Source organism: Eurosta solidaginis, chromosome 5, assembly GCF_040869045.1.
Source record: "Eurosta solidaginis isolate ZX-2024a chromosome 5, ASM4086904v1, whole genome shotgun sequence".
NCBI classification, from domain to species: Eukaryota; Metazoa; Arthropoda; class Insecta; order Diptera; family Tephritidae; genus Eurosta; species Eurosta solidaginis.
This window is the reverse complement of record NC_090323.1, coordinates 229,254,789-229,273,724: the sequence shown is the minus strand read 5'-3', so window position 1 is coordinate 229,273,724 and position 18,936 is coordinate 229,254,789. Positions and strand designations below refer to the sequence as shown.

General features: G+C 37.1%; 1 protein-coding gene across 4 annotated transcripts in view; it reads left to right on the top strand.

The window, feature by feature from the left end:
• LOC137252707 (pleiotrophin-A-like) overlaps positions 1-18,936 on the top strand; it is a 326,419-nt gene that overhangs the window by 209,671 nt on the left and 97,812 nt on the right. For 2 of the 4 annotated variants that reach the window (XM_067788752.1, XM_067788753.1), the window contains exon 2: positions 265-437. The exons of the other annotated variants lie outside the window; for them this stretch is intronic. The gene's annotated coding sequence lies outside the window, so the exon portion shown is untranslated. The remainder of the gene's footprint in view (positions 1-264; positions 438-18,936) is intronic. 4 annotated transcript variants of the gene reach the window in all.

The window sequence follows — 18,936 nt, the reverse complement described above, 5'->3', positions numbered from 1 at the left end:
TAACGAATTATAAATTGAAAATTGCTTCAAATAAATGTTTTCATATATTTGAAAGCAATAAGAGCAACCCTCGCTTAATTCATACAAAATGAATATTGACGAGTACTGTTAGTCTAAGGAAAATTATACTCAGTATACAGCGATAATGCTATCAATGGTTTGAAACTTCTCATAAATAACACTTCTCTTAAAAACCTGAAAAACAAAAAAAAAATATATATATATATATATAATGGTGTCGAAATTTCTTTTGAAAATTTTCAGAGTGACATTTATGTTAAATTAAACTGAATAATAAATATTCCAAATTTATTTAAACTGAGTGTGTTGTAATACGAAACTTCTGTAATCACATGTGTACGTGTATAGTTAAAACTTATAAATTCAAAAATTCACCAAATATCAGATAAATTATTGGCGTGTCACATAATCAAGTGGTAAGTAATATTACAGCATAAATAAATATTAAAAAATAACGCTATTTGGATTTCAATCAAAATATTATTGTTTGTATGTATATCATCATCATCAAAATCTACACTATTATTAGATTGCAATTATGTGTGTTTTACAATAGTTTACTCCGGAAAATATATACTTTTTTCGCCTAAATTTTAGGCACCTCAGCTAATATTCCACGGGAACTTTCTAGAAAGGCAATAATTTAGGAAAAAGCTGTCAAAACTGTGCGGGCTCATGTCAAAGCCTAAAGTGTTTATTTTTGCTTAGAAGATAATATTAATATGGGAAATTTGCTATTTTTGACGCGCTTTCATGCTTAAAAAGAACAGGGGTCAGTTAGGGTCTGCGGTATGTACATACCTAGCTAACAGTACCAAGATAGCAGTACAAGTAGTGGCTTCGTTTTATAAGGCTATTTTTTTTGCCAGATATAGTGCGGCACATGCACCGTTTTGCACCTTTGTCACAATCTCGAATTAAATACAGTGATGTTAGTTAGCACCATGATACAAAAAAAGGTAGTTCCACTCCATGATGTAATAAAGCCAGGTGTTCTATGTAGTGGCAGCTCATTCTGAGGACTCCCACATAATACGAATTATGAGAGAAAGGGGAAGAACAGGAGAGGCCGTTTTCTAAAATAGTATTAAATTTGATACTTTTTTGAATAAAAGCATTAAATCTTTGATGGTAAGAAAAATGTATTTTTTTTTTTTTTAGTTTTTAGATTAAAATATAACTTACATTAATCTTAAAACTTAAAATTGTTCCTTTTTGTATATTTATATATTCAGTACTACTCTGAATCGCTTCTACCGATTGGGATGAAATTCGGTATATGGATAATGTACTATTTATATATGTAATACTCCTATATTTCTATTAAAATATGCTCACTATGAGTTTGAAGGAGACTGATAATTAAATTAAATGCTTCATATCCGTAACAAGATTTGAAATATAAAATGGGATATGTTCGAGCGGTTTTCTACATGTATGCCATATCTTCCTATTTACTTTCAAAATCGACATAAGTAACTTGCACGACAATTTTGAATTTTAAAATTAAGACTTTGTTCAACTGTGAAGGAGTAATTTCATTCACACTGCACAACGATGACTAGCGCTTTCAAATTTTTTTCCATTGAACTCCTTTGTAAAAAAAATATGGAAAATGCTGGATTTGGTACGCCACGTCGATTTATAGAAAAATTCGAAAAATATCTCTTGTTATTAGCAGGGATGGAAAATAATAATTATTTTTTTTCGGAGTCTAAAAAGTCCGGGTCAAAAAATTGTCCTAGGTGAAAATGTTTGAGTCTGTATTTCTGTATTTTTATTTTTTGAGTCCGATAGAACCAGTTAAACTCGGCCTTTAAAAATAAAAGTCCGGAAATAAAAGTTTAATCCGGACTTCTAGTTTTTAAAGCCAAAATAAAAGTCCGGCTTCATACCAAAGAAACGGCTTATCGGAATTAAAATTTTTAAACTAATTAAATTCTATCGGACTCAGGTAATAAAAATCCAAAAAAAAAATTTTATCTTGATCCAAATATATTAAGGGCCAAAATTAATAGTTTTGCAAGGAATTATATTATAAAAGGAATAACAGTTTCCGCCCTTGGTTATTAGAGTTTAAACTCTGTCGCCCGGTTTTTCAGTGCAACTTTGAGTTAAATAGGGTTTAGCATTGTCACTTTGGCCCTTTAACTGAAAGGAACAGTAAAATTCTAATGCTTAGGGCCAAAACAGTAAAGTTAGATTGAAATTAGTTCTCTGCCGAAGCTGCCCAGTTCTTTTCTAAAGTGAGATCGACCGTTTTAATAGGAGTTTGTGTGTTATCAACAAAATAGTCTAAGAAGTTCAGTGACTTTTAATTTTTCAACTATTTTAGTTAAAAATTTTCGATTTATATATTTAAGTTGTCCTTTAAAATAATATTTACAATAATAATAAAAACAGATACACAAATACACATTAAGTGATTACATTTCGCTATATGATTTTGCTAGGATAATATGTCTGTTGTAAACAAAGTAAAAGATCCATACGAAGTCATTAGTTGGTCATATACTAAAATTGATTATTTTCCTTTCCTCTAACCACTATAATTTTGCACTCAATTTACGGTAATTGTTTACTTTAGGGTAAAACTGCTAAAACTCTTCCGAAAATATCAGGAGAGGTGTCAAAAGACGCGACTTAATCTCAGGACCACGAATCCAAAAGCGGAAATTAGAAATTTTATTTCTCTTCGGAGATATTTGCAAACAAAATCAAAAATTTTCATGTGGTTGTTGTAATTTTGATGATTTTGTTTTACCCACAAGAAAAACTGTGGGTAAAAGTGTTTTGCGCGGATAAAATTTTTGTCTCCAAACCGGTGTTGGACCCACACAGGGTAACTTTTTATAAGCGCGGCCGAAGGCCGCCAATGCAGAAAGGTGTTCTGCGCAATACTATGGATCCCACTCCCGGTCTCGGAGCGCTCCGGGGCCATTTTTCGGTTTTTAGAAATATCTTTTCACCGAAATAAAATTCTTAATTTCCGCTTTCGGATTCGTGGTCCTGGGATCAAGGCGCGTCTTTTGACACCTCGCCCGATATTTTCGGAAGATTTTTAGCAGTTGTACCCTAAGGTAAACAATTAACCAATTCACGTACGACTAAACTTCGTCATTTGTTTCGTCGTTACTTTCTGCTGTGATAGTTTCTGGTACCAATATGTACCTCATATTCAGATCTGTTCACCTCAGTGGCATTGTTTGGCGTATACATTACTCTATGCGAAGGATGTACTTTGCCTAGTAAAATTTTGTCTTTAATGTAGCACGTGAAACGTATGTTTCACCTAATTCCGAATAACCACCAACCACAGCTCCACAGGTACATGTCCATTTAAATCGGCCACCCATTTATCTTTGAAATTATTTAGTAACTCGACGTGTTGACTAAAACGTTAATGCTATGTGAAGCGTGTGCGACACCTTTTGCCGGTGCATAGGCGGCAGGCAATAGATCTTGAAAATAGACACGTGCTGCATATGTTGGATTACCATCTGAATCTGTTCCAGTTTGTATAGCATCAGATGGTTCAGGTGGGGCCATTGGTACATTTCTAGATCCATTTAATTCTAATTCGAAAAGTGGTGTCCACATCGGCATATTGGTATACATATCAGCCGCATCGGAATCATATATGTAACTTCTTATCCAACTCTGACCGTTCTCCGTAGGGTACACTCGGTTGCGTGTGCATGGTCGTCTACATTCTGGACAATATTTTCGATGATTTAATGCCGCGAACAAGCAACGATTGGGAAATAAATGACCACGGGTTATTGAATATATTCGATCGGTTTTCTCATAGAACTAAAAAATGGCAAACTTAAATGTTTTTGTTGGAAAAATAATGATTTTTTTGAGAATTGTCACTAGTTTGAGCTATAGAAAAGTGAACACAAAATAGAATTGGAGAAAAAAAGTGATGCTTTTGCATACTTTTCCAGGAAAGTTTTTTTGTATGGGTTTAACTACAATTTTTCCTCGGAATGAGAAAGCAGTTTCGCAAAGAGGCAAATTGAGTTTGAGAGTGGGAGTTCAAGATGGCGGATAAGAAAGAGAAGCTGCCAACGTCATTCACCTTGTAATTACATCATGGTTCCACTCAATATTTTTTGACGTATTTAGGGATTTTTGAAGTACATATTGTTTGTTGTTTTGCCAGAAGCGTTGCCATACCGTTACTCTTTAAGGCAAAATTGTGTGTTTTTCGTAATGGAAATTTCCTCTAGAATGAAAACGCAATGGTCATCTGAGACAATAATAATATGCTTTAACACGATTTATGTGCATATATGTATATCGATTGAGAATACAGTAAAGCATGCAATTTTATTGAATAATAGTGGGTAATGACTCATACATTGGTTAATGACTAACATCTTTATGGGAGCTTGACCCCTAGACAGAAGAAATACTCGAAAAATCCTGCTGTTCTAGCATGGCCCTATTGTTATACCCCTATAGTGGATACTGCTCGAGGCATGTTGAGAAAAAGTGTACGTCCAAAGTCTGCACATCTATGTCAATGCTAAAAGGGCACTGAATGTGTATAGGCGGGGCTGCCGCAAGGTGAATCCTGGTACAACGGGCAAAAACACTCTCATAAATAGTGGTTAACCTGCAGAGCTACAGGGCAATGTTCTCACTAAAAAATGGTTTAACAATTCCCCCCTAAAGCACAACGCTTGAATTATACAATAAATAAAAAAATAAAAAATGTGGACTAGTAGCCAATTTATCAAGAAATTGCGGTGTCTGTTTATAAGGACCTCCTTTGAACAAGCAATTGACAAACGTGTATATTTTGTCAAAATGTTCTGAGCAAACTTACGGACACTTAAAGAGGCTTGCTTTGCATACTTCGATCCATGTTTCTTCCACCAAAAGAATTTTCGGGAGCTCGAAAAACTTATTAAAAACCTTCTTTTCTAGGCTGATATATCGTATTAAAATATTTCCAAGGCCTCATTTTTTTTCTACTTTTTTTATTTAAATTAACTATGAACTATGAACTTTGCTCTCTTTGCATCGGTTATAGCGGTTACACTGGATAGAATTCTCACGGGGATGCTCATTCGGATACTATCCTAAACAAAGCAACAAGAGCTTTCTTCGCCTGTACTCGACTATACGGGAAAACATGGGGGATATCTCCAAAAATGGTTTACTGGACATTTAATAAAGTTTTAAGGCCAATGGTCATATATGCTTCCCTAGTTTGGTGGCAGAAGGCCACGCAAAGAACGGCAACAGCAAAGCTAAGCAAACTGCGTTGACTAGTTTACATTGGCATAACGGGTGCGATGACATTGGCCATTGCTGAAACACTTAGTGCTTTAGTGAGAATATCTCCCTTCCCTATTCTGATAGAGAAAGAGGCAACACTGGGCGCACTAAAACTTCCAAATATTTCGGAGTTGAAGCTAGGAAACATGAAAGGGCTTATGAAAGTAATAAGAAAATTCATAGGAAATCCCACATTACAACTGCGTGACGTAATGTCCCCTAAGCTCAGAATCTCACAGAATTTTGCAGTGCCCATTGTGGACAGGACCCACTCGAAAACAGGGAGTCCCTAAAATGACCCTGACTCAGAGCTATGGTTCACGGATGGATTGAAATTACATGACGGAAAAGCGGGAGCGGGGATGGGCCGAACTTTAAGAAATTGAGGCCAATAGGCTGCTACCCCACCATATTTCAGGCAGAAATCCATGCAATAGAAGTCTGTGGTAGAGAATGTCTGCGGAGAGGCTCAACATCGAAGAGCATCTGTTATGTCGGACAGCCAGGTGGCCCTGCGTGCCTTGAAATCTTGCACTGCGACATTTAAGCTAGTGCACCGCACTGAAATCATTAACGACCTGGGAGCCAAAAACAAGGTTTTGTGTGGATGGGCTCCCGGACATGAAGGTAATGGACATGCAGATTACCTAGCAAAGCAGGGTGCTATGGCACCATTCTATGGCCCAGAGCCCTTTTGTTTACTTACAAAAGCACACACCAGGGAAACCAGAAATAACTGGGAATCTAATCCAGAATCTGGGAATCTAATTCAGACGTCACTGGGTTGACTTCCCGGGGCAAAGGTACGCCAAACTGTGTATACTTCCCGCAACGAAAGTATCAGCCAAACTCATTAATCTAAGCAGGGAGGACCTAAAAACTCTCACTGGCTACTATGCGGGACACTGTGGTCTACGATATCACCTAAGTAAGTTAAAGCTATCCAATAACCAAATTTGTCGTTTATGTGAGCTGGAGGATGAAACGCCAGTTCACATTCTCTGCAAATGCGTCGCTCTGGCTAGGCAGAGACTGTCCCATCTAGGTGGTGTGACTCTTAATCCCTATGTGATAAGGAGTAAAAACCCTAAAGAGGTACTTAGATACATCAAAAGCCTCCAGATATAAAATTAGGCTGAAATGTCGTGCACAATAGATCTGCCCAAAGGTCACAGTGCTTCCAGACCAAGTAATATTAATAATAATAATATAGCGTTTTTGGGTTCTCACACTTGTATCACTATTCTCCGTCAATACTTCTTGTTATCAACCTAAGATATCCGGAAAGTTGTATTGAAATACAGCTGTTTATAGCCTCTGGCTGAGAAATAGTTGGAAGCTTTGGATTTCGCCTAAGCCAACACACCATCAACAAGAGGAAAACATCGAATAAGCTAGTTGTACTTACAGACACAAAATATTTTTTACAGCATGAAGTCAAAAATATTATAACGAATTTACTGCAATTCCTCTTATTTGCAACTTTCTGCTTACGTTCGAATCACTAAACTGTTGAATAAATAACTCCACTATTCAATAATGCAAAATGACCTTTATTAAAGTACTTCACAATAACACTCCTATTGCTCGCCAGATAGCGTCTTAAATCAAACTGGTTGTCGTGCCCCTACTGTTGCTGCCGGTTTCATCGCCGGCATATTTCTAGGCGCTTCTATTTCCAGAAATTACTAGTTAGTTATCACCTATAAATTTCTCAGCTATAACTACAGATGCACAAATTTTATAGCTTCTCTCATAGCCCTTGCGAGTGTATATGTGAGTAATACTTGCACACTTATTGCATACTTTGTGTGCTTCTGGATGGCTATGGTATTAGTTTTAACTTTTGCGATTGTCAACTGGATGTTCAATTCTATCTAGGAATACAACTAACTATTGCATATTTTCAGGAGAATCTCAGATATATGCATGTGGTTGTGCGTTGCTTCTCCGCTGTGTGTACGTACATATGTGTAGACATAATGATTAATTTGGTTATTTGCATACGAGTCACTGCTTAGTATCGGCTTAGAGATGATAGTACCCCTTAGTGTTGACAGTATTCGTCACACTGCCCTCCACGTATGTCTGATCGTCCCGTTCAGACAAATTTCCTGATCTAAACGCCGCTAGCATCTCCAAATGTACCACTCTTTTATTTCGTGCTTTCCCAATGGTTTCAATGCAGTAGATGGTATCAGTGATCTTCACAACTTTGTACGGGCCTTCTCAACCGCACCGTAATTTGGATGGAACACTTTCCGCCGGTACCAAATCTCCCAGCAAGAAACCTTCCGAATTATTGTTCTCATCGTACCTGCGTTTCATCTTACTACTCATTATCCTGGATCGATCCCTCGCACTCTGTTGTTTGGCCAATGAACTACTTCTCAGAGTTTGCGCTTGACGGATTAGATTCGCATAGTTAGTACAGTTCCACGTTTCACAACAGTGGTGCGCCCTGGCTTGAAACTACCCCCGCATTCCTTCTGGGAAATTCTTTCCTTCGTTTTCGAGCATCCCTTTGGTTTTGTCAATGCCAGTATTTCTCTCGCAGGTGCTTTTGATTTCGATTTATTTGGCCCATTCGAACCACCAACCTTTACCTTTGACTTTCGTGGTCTTTGTCGAGTCTTCTCCACCAGTACTCGATTACTGCTGAACCCTTTCTCCAAACTAAACTAAAGTGGTGCATCCTGGTTCTCATAACGCATAACCCTTCTCTGCATATCGCCCTTGATGTCATGGTCAACTAAGAAGTCCACTCCCAATATGACTTCATCAACAATCTCCGCCACAATGAATTTGTGTAAAACCATGACCTTCCCAATTAAGACTTCACATATCACTTCTCCCAGGACTTGATTATACTCGCCTGTGACCGTACGCAACCTTGCTCCAGGCAACGGTTTTACTCTCCTGTTGACTAAATCAGATCGAATCAAGGATTGAGATGCGCCCGTAACTACAATCAGTACACGCTCCTTGCCATCCACATTCCCTCTAATGGTAAGAATGCTCGATTTCCTTCCAATTTGCGACACAGATATCACATTCAGTAGCGTGGGCAAGTTTTCGATCTTTACATATGACTCGCTCTTGCTTATCTCCCTCAGCTTTGCATTTACGGCCACCGAAGTTGGAACTACCAGGACCGGTGATGCAATGACGAGCAATGTGACCTGGGTTTCCGAACTTCAAACAATTGATTGTACCATTATTCTTCTGTTGTGTTTCTTTTGAAGCTTCTAAAATTGCGTCTACGCACTCTGGCCTTTCTACTTCCACACGGCGTGCTTTGAAAACTGGCTTACACAGAAGCGACACTGTTTCCTGAATCAGAGCATATGATACCGTTTCTGCGAATGTTGGCTTTGGGTTTGCGTATGTAGCTCGTTTTGTTTCGACGTCCCGTATAGCATTTATAAAGCTCTGAATCTTTACCTTTCAGTGTATTCAACGGGTGTGTCCGCATTCGCTAAATGTGCCAGCCTTTCAACATCCGACGCAAACTCTTTCAATGTTTCACCAGGCCTCTGGAAGCGGTTCAGTAACTTAATTTGGTATATTTGTCTCGTATGCTCAGTTCCGCATCGTCTCTCTAGAGCGCCCATCAATGCTTCATGACAGTTCCGTTCGCCGTCTGGGATGGTTTGTAAAACCTCAACTGCAGGCCCCTTCAATGCCATGAACAGTGCAGCAACTATATCTTCCGCAGTCCAGTTGTTCACTGCTGACGTCTTCTCAAACTGAAGCTTAAACACCTGAAAAAAAACAGAACTGTCAAAGGATGGTGTTTTTATACTCAGTTGAGCAGAGCTCACAGAGTATATTAAGTTTGATTGGATAACGGTTGGTTGTACATATATAAAGGAATCGAGATAGATATAGACTTCCATATATCAAAATAATCAGGATCGAAAAAAAATTTGATTGAGCCATGTCCGTCCGTCCGTCCGTCCGTTAACACGATAATTTGAGTAAATTTTGAGGTATCTTGATGTAATTTGGTATGTAGGTTCCTGAGCACTCATCTCAGATCGCTATTTAAAATGAACGATATCGGACTATAACCACGCCCACTTTTTCGATATCGAAAATTTCGAAAAACCGAAAAAGTGCGATAATTCATTACAAAAGACCGATAAAGCGACGAAACTTGGTAGATGAGTTGAACTTATGACGCAAAATATAAAATTAGTAAAATTTTGGACAATGGGCGTGGCACCGCCCACTTTTTAAAGAAGGTAATTTAAAACTTTTGCAAGCTGTAATTTGGCAGTCGTTGAAGATATCATGATGAAATTTGGCAGGAACGTTACTCTTATTACTGCATGTACGCTTAATAAAAATTTGCAAAATCGGAGAAGGACCACGCCCACTTTTAAAAAAAAAAATTTTTTAAAGTAAAATTTTAACAAAAAATTTAATATCTTTACAGTATATAAGTAAATTATGTCAAGATTCAACTCCAGTAATGATATGGTGCAACAAAATACAAAAATAAAAGAAAATTTAAAAATGGGCGTGGCTCCGCCCTTTTTCATTTAATTTGTCTAGGATACTTTTAATGCCATAAATCGAACAAAACCTAACCAATCCTTTTGAAATTTGGTAGGGGCATAGATTTTATGGCGTTAACTGTTTTCTGTGAAAATTGGCGAAATCGGTTGATGCCACGCCCAGTTTTTATACACAGTCGTCCGTCTGTCCTTCCGCATGGCCGTTAACACGATAACTTGAGCAAAAATTGATATATCTTTACTAAACTCAGTTCACGTACTAATCTGAACCCACTTTACCTTGGTATGAAAAATGAACGAAATCCGACTATGACCACGCCCACTTTTTCGATATCGAAAATTGCGAAAAATGAAAAAAAAATGCCATAATTCTATACCAAATACGAAAAAAGGGATGAAACATGGTAAGGTAATTGAATTGTTTTATTGACGCGAAATATAACTTTAGAAAAAACTTTATAAAATGGTGGTGAAACCTACCATATTAAGTAGAAGAAAATGAAAAAGTTCTGCAGGGCGAAATAAAACACCCTTAAAATCTTGCCAGGTATTGCATATATAAATAAATTAGCGGTATCCAACCGATAATGTTCTGGGTCACCCTAGTCCACATTTTGGTCGATATCTGGAAAACGCCTTCACATATACAACTACCACCACTCCCTTTTAAAACTCTCATTAATACCTTTAATTTGATACCCATATCGTACAAACAAATTCTAGGGTCACCCCTGGTCCACCTTTATGGCGATATCTCGAAACGGCGTCCACCTATGGAACTAAGGATTACTCCCTTTTAAAATACTCATTAACACCTTTCTTTTGATACCCATATTGTACAAACAAATTCTAGGGTCACCCCTGCTCCGCCTTTATGGCGATATCTCGAAAATGCGACCACCTATACAACAACCACCACTCCCTTTTAAAACCCTCATTAATACCTTTAATTTGATACCCATATCGTACAAACAAATTCTAGGGTCACCCCTGCTCCACCTTTATGGCGATATCTCGAAACGGCGTCCGCCTATGGAACTAAGGAATACTCCCTTTTAAAATACTCATTATCACCTTTCTTTTGACGCCCATATTATACAAACGCATTCTAGAGTCACCCCTGGTCCACATTTATGGCGATATTTCGAAAAGGCGACCACCTATAGAACTAAGGCCCACTCCCTTTTAAAATACTCATTAACACCATTCGTTTGATGCCCATATTGTACAAACAAATTCTAGGGTCACCCCTGGTCCACCTTTATGGCGATATCTCGAAACGGCGTCCACCTATGGAACTAAGGATTACTCCCTTTTAAAATACTCATTAACACCTTTCATTTGATACCCATATCGTACAAACGCATTCTAGAGTCACCCCTGGTCCACCTTTATGACGATATCTCGAAACGGCGTCCACCTATAGAACTAAGGCCCACTCCCGATTAAAATACTCATTAATACCTTTCGTTTGATGCCCATATTGTGCAAACGCATTCTAGAGTCACCCCTGGTCCATCTTTACGGCGATATCTCGAAAAGGCGTCCATCTATAGAACTTAGGCCCACGCCCTTTTAAAATACTCATTAATACCTTTCATTTGATACCCATATCGTACAAACGCATTCTAGGGTCAACCCTGATCCACCTTTATGGCTATATCCCTAAATGGCGTCCACCTATAGAACTATGGCGCACTCCCTCATAAAATACTCTTTAATGCCTTTCATTTGATACACATGTCATACAAACACATTCCAGGGTTTCCCTCGGTTCATTTTCCTACATGGTTATTTTCCCTTATGTTGTCACCATAGCTCTCAACTGAGTATGTAATGTTCGGTTAAACCTGAACTTAACCTTCCTTACTTGTTAACTTTGGATTACTCGTTGAAACAGCTGGGCGATTTAGTTGTAACTGTTCCATACGACCCTTCAAATCATCGACTTCTGCCTGAAATTGAGCGATTTTTGCATCCTGCGCTTCCAGTTTTGATGATACCCTTGCATCCTATTCAGACAGTTGCGAGGATATGCGAGTTTCTTGTGCTTTCAACTGCTCAGCCATATATGTCCTCTGTTCTTCTAACTGTGTTTCCATCTTAGATGTAATCTGTGTAGACATTTCTGAAATACGCGTTTCTTGTGCTTCAATCTTCGATGTTATTTCTGACGACATTTCTGCAATACGTGTCTTCTGTTCTTCCATCTTGGATGTTATACGGTTCTCCTAGGATTCTAGTTGAAAAGCCATTTGCGACGACATTGATGTTACTGTCGATGTTTGTGTAGATATTGCAGCCAATATCATGTTCAAGTCTGTGCTCGTAACTGTCTGCGATGTTTCATTTTTCTCTTCAATTATTGTTGTCCCCTCGCCATCAAGAGGAAAGACATACTCTTCCACGTTAATTCCTTTAATTCCATTGCCTTTCGTAGTCGTGCCTGAAGTTTGAGTTTATTGCCGGTTGAATTCAATCCACGGCTCTCCAACTCCTTCTTCAGTTGCTGGATCTTCAATTCACTCCACTTTGCCATGTCCAAGTTGTATTCGAAGTCCTCGGAATTTATTCAAAAATTTCTCTTCTGACACCAATTGTAATGAATTTACTGTAATTCCTCTTATTTGCAACTTTAATGCTCGAATCACTAAACTGTTGAATAAATAACTCCACTATTCAATAATGTAAAATGGCCTTTATTAAAGTACTTCACAATAAATCACCTATTGCTCGCCAGATAGCGTCTTAAATCAAACTGATTGTCGTGCCTGTACTGTTGCTGCTTTCTATACTGTCTGGTTTCCTCGTTGCATATTTCTAGGTTTTTTTATTTCCAGAACTTACTAGTTAGTTATCAGGAATAAAATTACTCAGCTGTAATTGCAGATGCATGATTGTATAGCTTCGCTCATACCCCATGCCCGTGTATATGTGAGCAACACTTGCACAAACATTGCATACCTTCGGGAGTATCTCAGATATATGCATGTGGTTGTGCGTTGCTTCTCCGCTGCGTGTACGTAAATATGTGTAGTCATAATGATTGAATTACTTATGTGCATACAAGTCACTGCTTAGCATCGGCTTAGAGATGATAATATCCCTTAGTGCTGCTAATATTCGTCACAATATGATAAAACTTTCGATATATTAAACATTTTTTTATTTTTTCCAAACTTGCTACAAATGTACATGAAGATTATATTATTTACCAACGGATATTCTTATAAGTCTCAGTTTAATCACTTTTAAAACAAATAGCCTTTTCACTGCCGCACCGGCCGCACACTGGACCGAAATTGAAAAGTTGAGACTTAGGGCTTTAAATGTACATTTTCGTATTCTGCCATCTTTTTCCATAATTTATTGTTATATAACAATTTTTCGTAAAACCTAATTTAAAAAAGTTATGACACTTTTAGTAACCGGGTTTCATATCGACATACCCTAACGAGCATATGTGTACATCTAGGTATTTTTTCAAATTTCGAGCAATTTTGGCTTAACTAAAATCGTTTTTACTATTTCTCAATAAAAATATGTATCAAGGTCTAACCCAGAAACTTTCAATTTTATTTAAATAATGTGTGCAAAATTCGCGAAAACTCGATGAATCTTAGAGGATATACAGAGTTAATAGTTGGCCATCAAATCAAAGTGACGCTTAGATTTACTTGCTATAAAAAAGGTTACAAAGAGTTGAGAGTAGGACATGAAACAAAAGTTGAGAAAATTATGGAAGTTTTTGGAAGTGGAAGCAAAAGTAAACAGTGCGCGTCAAACTAACTTAAATTGCAATAAAGGATCCTAATCCTGCGACATATATTTTTTTGCAATAAATGATATTTTTAACAAATCAAGTAATTAGTGAAAAATTCTGATTTATTTGGTTTATTGGTAGACGTGGTAAAGCAAGGACGCGGTACCACGAAAGATGGAAACACCGCTAGACGATTTTTCGCTGACTTTAAAACTACCGCCTCTATAAGTGGTGTTAGTGAAAATCTAATTTAAAGATTCTCTACAATATTAGGGGCACTTTCATGTAGGTGTCCAATAGATGTACAAAAGTTCAACATGCACGCCAGAGAAACCATTCGAGTTTACGTCGAACTATATGAATGGCATTACATGCCTTCAAGTGAGTATACAATTTTAGTACACGGAGCTTCAATAATAGAGCATTTTGGTTCCATTCCTATTGGAAAGTTTTCCGAAGAAGCCGCTGAATCCAGAAATAAAGATTTTAGAGCATATCGTCGAGCCCATGCAAGAAAAATTAACCGTAAGCCACAAATGAGGACATTTTAAATAATTTGTTTGTTACTTCTGACCTATTTATTTCATCGAGGAGATCGAAATTACATAGTAAGCATGAGGGAATATCCGATGAAGTAAAATCTCTACTACACGTACCGCAAAACCTGGACTATGATACAGGAAGCTAAATATTTTAGTTTCTCAATTTTAATTGGGTACGAATATACATACTACATATGAAACGCAACATTTACTTAAAATAATAAAAATTGTTTGTTTTTTTAGTTTTTTTTTTTGGTCATATACCTATATGTATATTTGGAGATTTCATGCACTATTGGCCGATTGAATAGTTTTTGCTTTTAATTACTCTTTTGGTACTAACGAACAAGCTGGAATAGCTAAATTTTTGATTTGAATCTTTTTTGGATTGTTAAATATAAATTCAATATAAAAAAATTAAATATATAATATGAATTATCAAATATTTTTGTTTTTAAATATTAGCCAGAATTAAAAAGTGATTCGCAATTCTAAAATAAAATAAAAAAAAAAAAAAAACGCGAAACTCATCGAACAATGAAACCGAATACATTGCATAGTATATAACCCTAGCTATCTAAATAAATTAATCAAGTTTTGAGGTAATGTGGGGAAAATGAGTTAACGGTGAAAATGTGATTATTTCCATACATAAAATTTTTTTATTTGTTATAACTCTTTTGTTTAAGACTTTATGAAAAAATACTCATATATAAAAACGTCATGTAATGAGACTTAAAATCGATCCCCATTGTAGTTTTTTTGTTATTAACTAATATTTTTTTTCATTTCCCTAAGTCCACTGAAATCCCAATTTAGACCATTGTGGGCCGCTCTTCTAAGGATAATAATATATAGTTTTCTTTTAAGTTTTTCGCAAAATTCTTAAAGTTTACTTATTACAGATATTTTTTCTGCTTCGGATGAAAGATATGTACATAGTTGAAAGTATCCATGATATTAGCTCTTACAACTTACTCATCTATTTGTTGTTTATTTTCACTGTAACCGTTATCACTTTTAACAAATGCTCAGCACATCATTGCGCTAGAATGACAAATGCATTTTATTTTCCGCTTTGGACGGATGCACTCGCCACGGAGCATTTGGGCGTTGGCTGACATTTTTGGGTGGTCAAAAAACTTTTGATTTATCGACAGCTGAAAGAGTTGAAAGTTGTGCAGCTAATACAAACAAAGATCGTATAACACACTCACATACACATACACATATGTGTGTATGTAGAGTTGCATTGAGTCTCACAAAATATCTCCCAAACTATTGTACGCGTTTACGTCAATGCATTACAAACAACATTTGGAATTTATTTATGAGCAACCATCAAGGTTTTATGTGCATCCTGTGGGTTATATAAACCAATAAATATTTATGTGATTAAATACAAGAACAAGCGCTAGATTAATATATGAGCTAAATATATACTAGAGCGTGGTGGATGGAAAATTCGTAAAGATCAGAAAATAGTAACCCCAAAAAATATAGTAATTTGATATCTTCGATAGCACAGGTCAACAAATTTTATACCCGGAAATCATTTTTATTAAGTCCATAGTTGCCTTGAATCTGAATATGGTGTCGAAGTTTTTTCGTCGTAAAACAAATTATAGTAACACGATGGGAATATTTAAACTACGTGAAGTCTTCATTGGCCGGCCAGTTCAACCTAGCCAACCTATCGAAAAGATATCGTTCATTTATCGAAAGTTTATGTAAATTTAATCAAAAAAATATGGGCTTTTTAATGGAAAATTTGCGATTTGTTATCGAAAAGTTGTCGATTTCTTAACGGGGTGTTACCAATTGGGTATCGACAATTCATCGGTTAGTTATGAAACACATACGGTTAAGCCTTCAATATTAAATCGCCGATAATAAACCGATACGAAACCAATATGGAGCCGATAACTTGGCAATAACAAGCTGAAAACCAGCCGAAAAAGCTTAAGCTGGCTTAAAAACATTAGTTTTCTATACGTGCATTTGTATGTTAACACACCGAACTACTCGCCTCTGTTTTCAATATACCACATCTTGGAAATCTTTAGTCAGATTAGGTTAGGTTGAACTGGCCGGTCCACGAGGACCTCATATAGAATGAATGAATCCGTAGTGTTACCAGAAGTTTGTTTTAACGACCAAACTGAAAAATAAATAAATAAAAATAAATGTAAGGCGCGATAACCTCCGAAGAGATCTAAGGCCGAGCTTCTCTTCCAATTTGCGTCGTGCTCCTCTTGATTTTCCCTACAAATTGGCCGGACAGGACCTACATGATTTTATGCCGAGTCCGAACGGCATCTGCAGGGCAGATGAGTTTTCACTGAGGGCTTTTCATGGCAGAAATACACCCGGAGCGCTTGCCAAACACTGCCGAGGGGCGACCCCGCTTAGAAATATTTTCTTCTAATTGAAAAACCTTATTTCTAAAATTTTTGATGTTGCTTTGCCCGGGGTTTGAACCCAGGGCATCCGGTGTGGTAGGCGGAGCACGCTACCATCACACCACGGTGGCCGCCAAACTGAAAAACCCTATCAAAAAGCCAGGACCTATGTTATGGCGGCCACCGTGGTGTGATGGTAGCGTGCTATGCCTACCACACCGTATGCCCGAAAAGCTCTCAGTGAAAACTCATCTGCCTTGCAGATGCCTTTCGGAGTCGGCATAAAATCATGTAGGTCCTGTCCGGCCAATTTGTAGGGAAAATCAAGAGGAGCACGACGCAAATTGGAAGAGAAGCTCGGCCTTAGATCTCTTCGGAGGTTATCGCGCCTTACATTTATTTTATTTTTTTTTTATGTTATAAAATAAGTCCCTCCTCTTGGCGTATACTAGAAGCTTCCTTAATCCACTTGCTGCTTCTAGATTTGACAGCTTTATCACTCCTAATAGCTAGAGTCTTAGTCTGGCAAGCGAAGGGTCATGAGTCTACAGTCCTCTATTTTTATACTCAGTTGAGCAGAGCTCACCGAGTATATTAACTTTGATTGGATAACGGTTGGTTGTACAGGTATAAAGGAATCGAGAGATATATAGACTTCCATATATCAAAATTACCAGTACCGAAAAAAAATTTGATTGAGCCATGTCCGTCCGTCTGCCCGTTAAAACGACAACTTGAGTAAATTTTGAGGTATCTTGATGAAATTTGGTATGTAGGTTCCTGGGTACTCATCTCAGATTGCTATTTAAAATGAACGATATCGGACTATAACCACGCCCACTTTTTCGATATCGAAAATTTCGAAAACCAGAAAAAATGCGATAATTCATTGCCATAGACAGACAAGGCGATGAAACTTGGAGAGTATGTTGACTTTATGACGCAGAATAGGAAACTAGTAAAATTTTGACAATAGGCGTGGCACCGCCCACTTTTAAAAGAAGGTAATTTAAAAGTTTTGCAAGCTGTAATTTGGCAGTCGTTGAAGATATCATGATTAAATTTGGCAGGAACGTTACTCCTAATACTATATGTAAGTTAATCTCTCGTGTCCTGAGAGATATAAAAAATTAAAGGTGCGGCGAACGCACTGTTCGCCGATACTGATTTAAAAGTAAAACACGAACAAATTCAATTTCAATTAATCACAATTTATTACGTGCCACTTGCACGTCCCAAAATTAACTGAACTAAACTTTCAAATTAACTTATTAGCTAACTTACTACTGCTAACTATTTATGCAGCGGTTGCAGTTCCCACATTACCAAGTCGAACGCTTGCGCGTGTAGACAAGAATTGCTTATATTGCAATTCCCATGATTTCAATAATTTCGATACCTGACCTGATTGTAGGTTGCGCGTGTGCTGCGTCAGCGAAGTTAGTAAGTGGAACAATATTATCACATGCCTGGCAACGTGAGTAAAGGGTGCGCCATTAGTTAGTATTGGGATTACAGATGAGATAACTTGTATGTTTAATAAAAATTAGCAAAATCGGAAACGACCACGCCCACTTAAAAAAAATTTTTTTTTAAGTCAAATTTTAACAAAAAATTTAATATCTTTGCAGTATATAAGTAAATTATGTCAAAATTCGACTCCAGTAATGATATTGTGCAACAAAATACAAAAATAAAAGAAAATTTCTAAATGGGCGTGGCTCCGCCCTTTTTCATTTAATTTGTCTAGGATACTTTTAATGCCATAAGTCGAACAAAAATTTACCAATCCTTGTGAAATTTGGCAGGGGATTAGATTCTATGACGATAATTCTTTTCTGTGAAAAGGGCGAAATCGGTTGAAGCCACGCCCAGTTTTTTTACACAGTCATCTGTCTGTCCTTCCGCTTGGCCGTTGCTACGATAACTTGAGCAAAAATCGATATATCTTTATTAAACTCAGTTCTCGTACTTACCTGAATACACTTTGTATTGGTGTAAAAAATGGACGAAATCCGACTATGACCACGCCCACTTTTTCGATATCGAAAGTTACGAAAAATTAAAAAAAGTCCATAATTATATACCAAATACGAAGAAAGGGATGAAACATGATAATTGGATTGGTTTATTGACACAAAATATAACTTTAGAAAAAAACTTTGTAAAATGGGTGTGACACCTACCGTATTAAGTAGAAGTAAATGAAAACGTTCTGCAGGGCGAAATCAAGGGCTTTGAATTTTGGCAGGAATACCGTTCGTGGTATTACATATATAAATAAACTAGCGGTACCCGACAGATGATGTTCTGGGTCACCCTGGTCCACATTTTGGTCGATATCTCGAAAACGCCTTCACATATACAACTACCACCACTCCCTTTTAAAACCC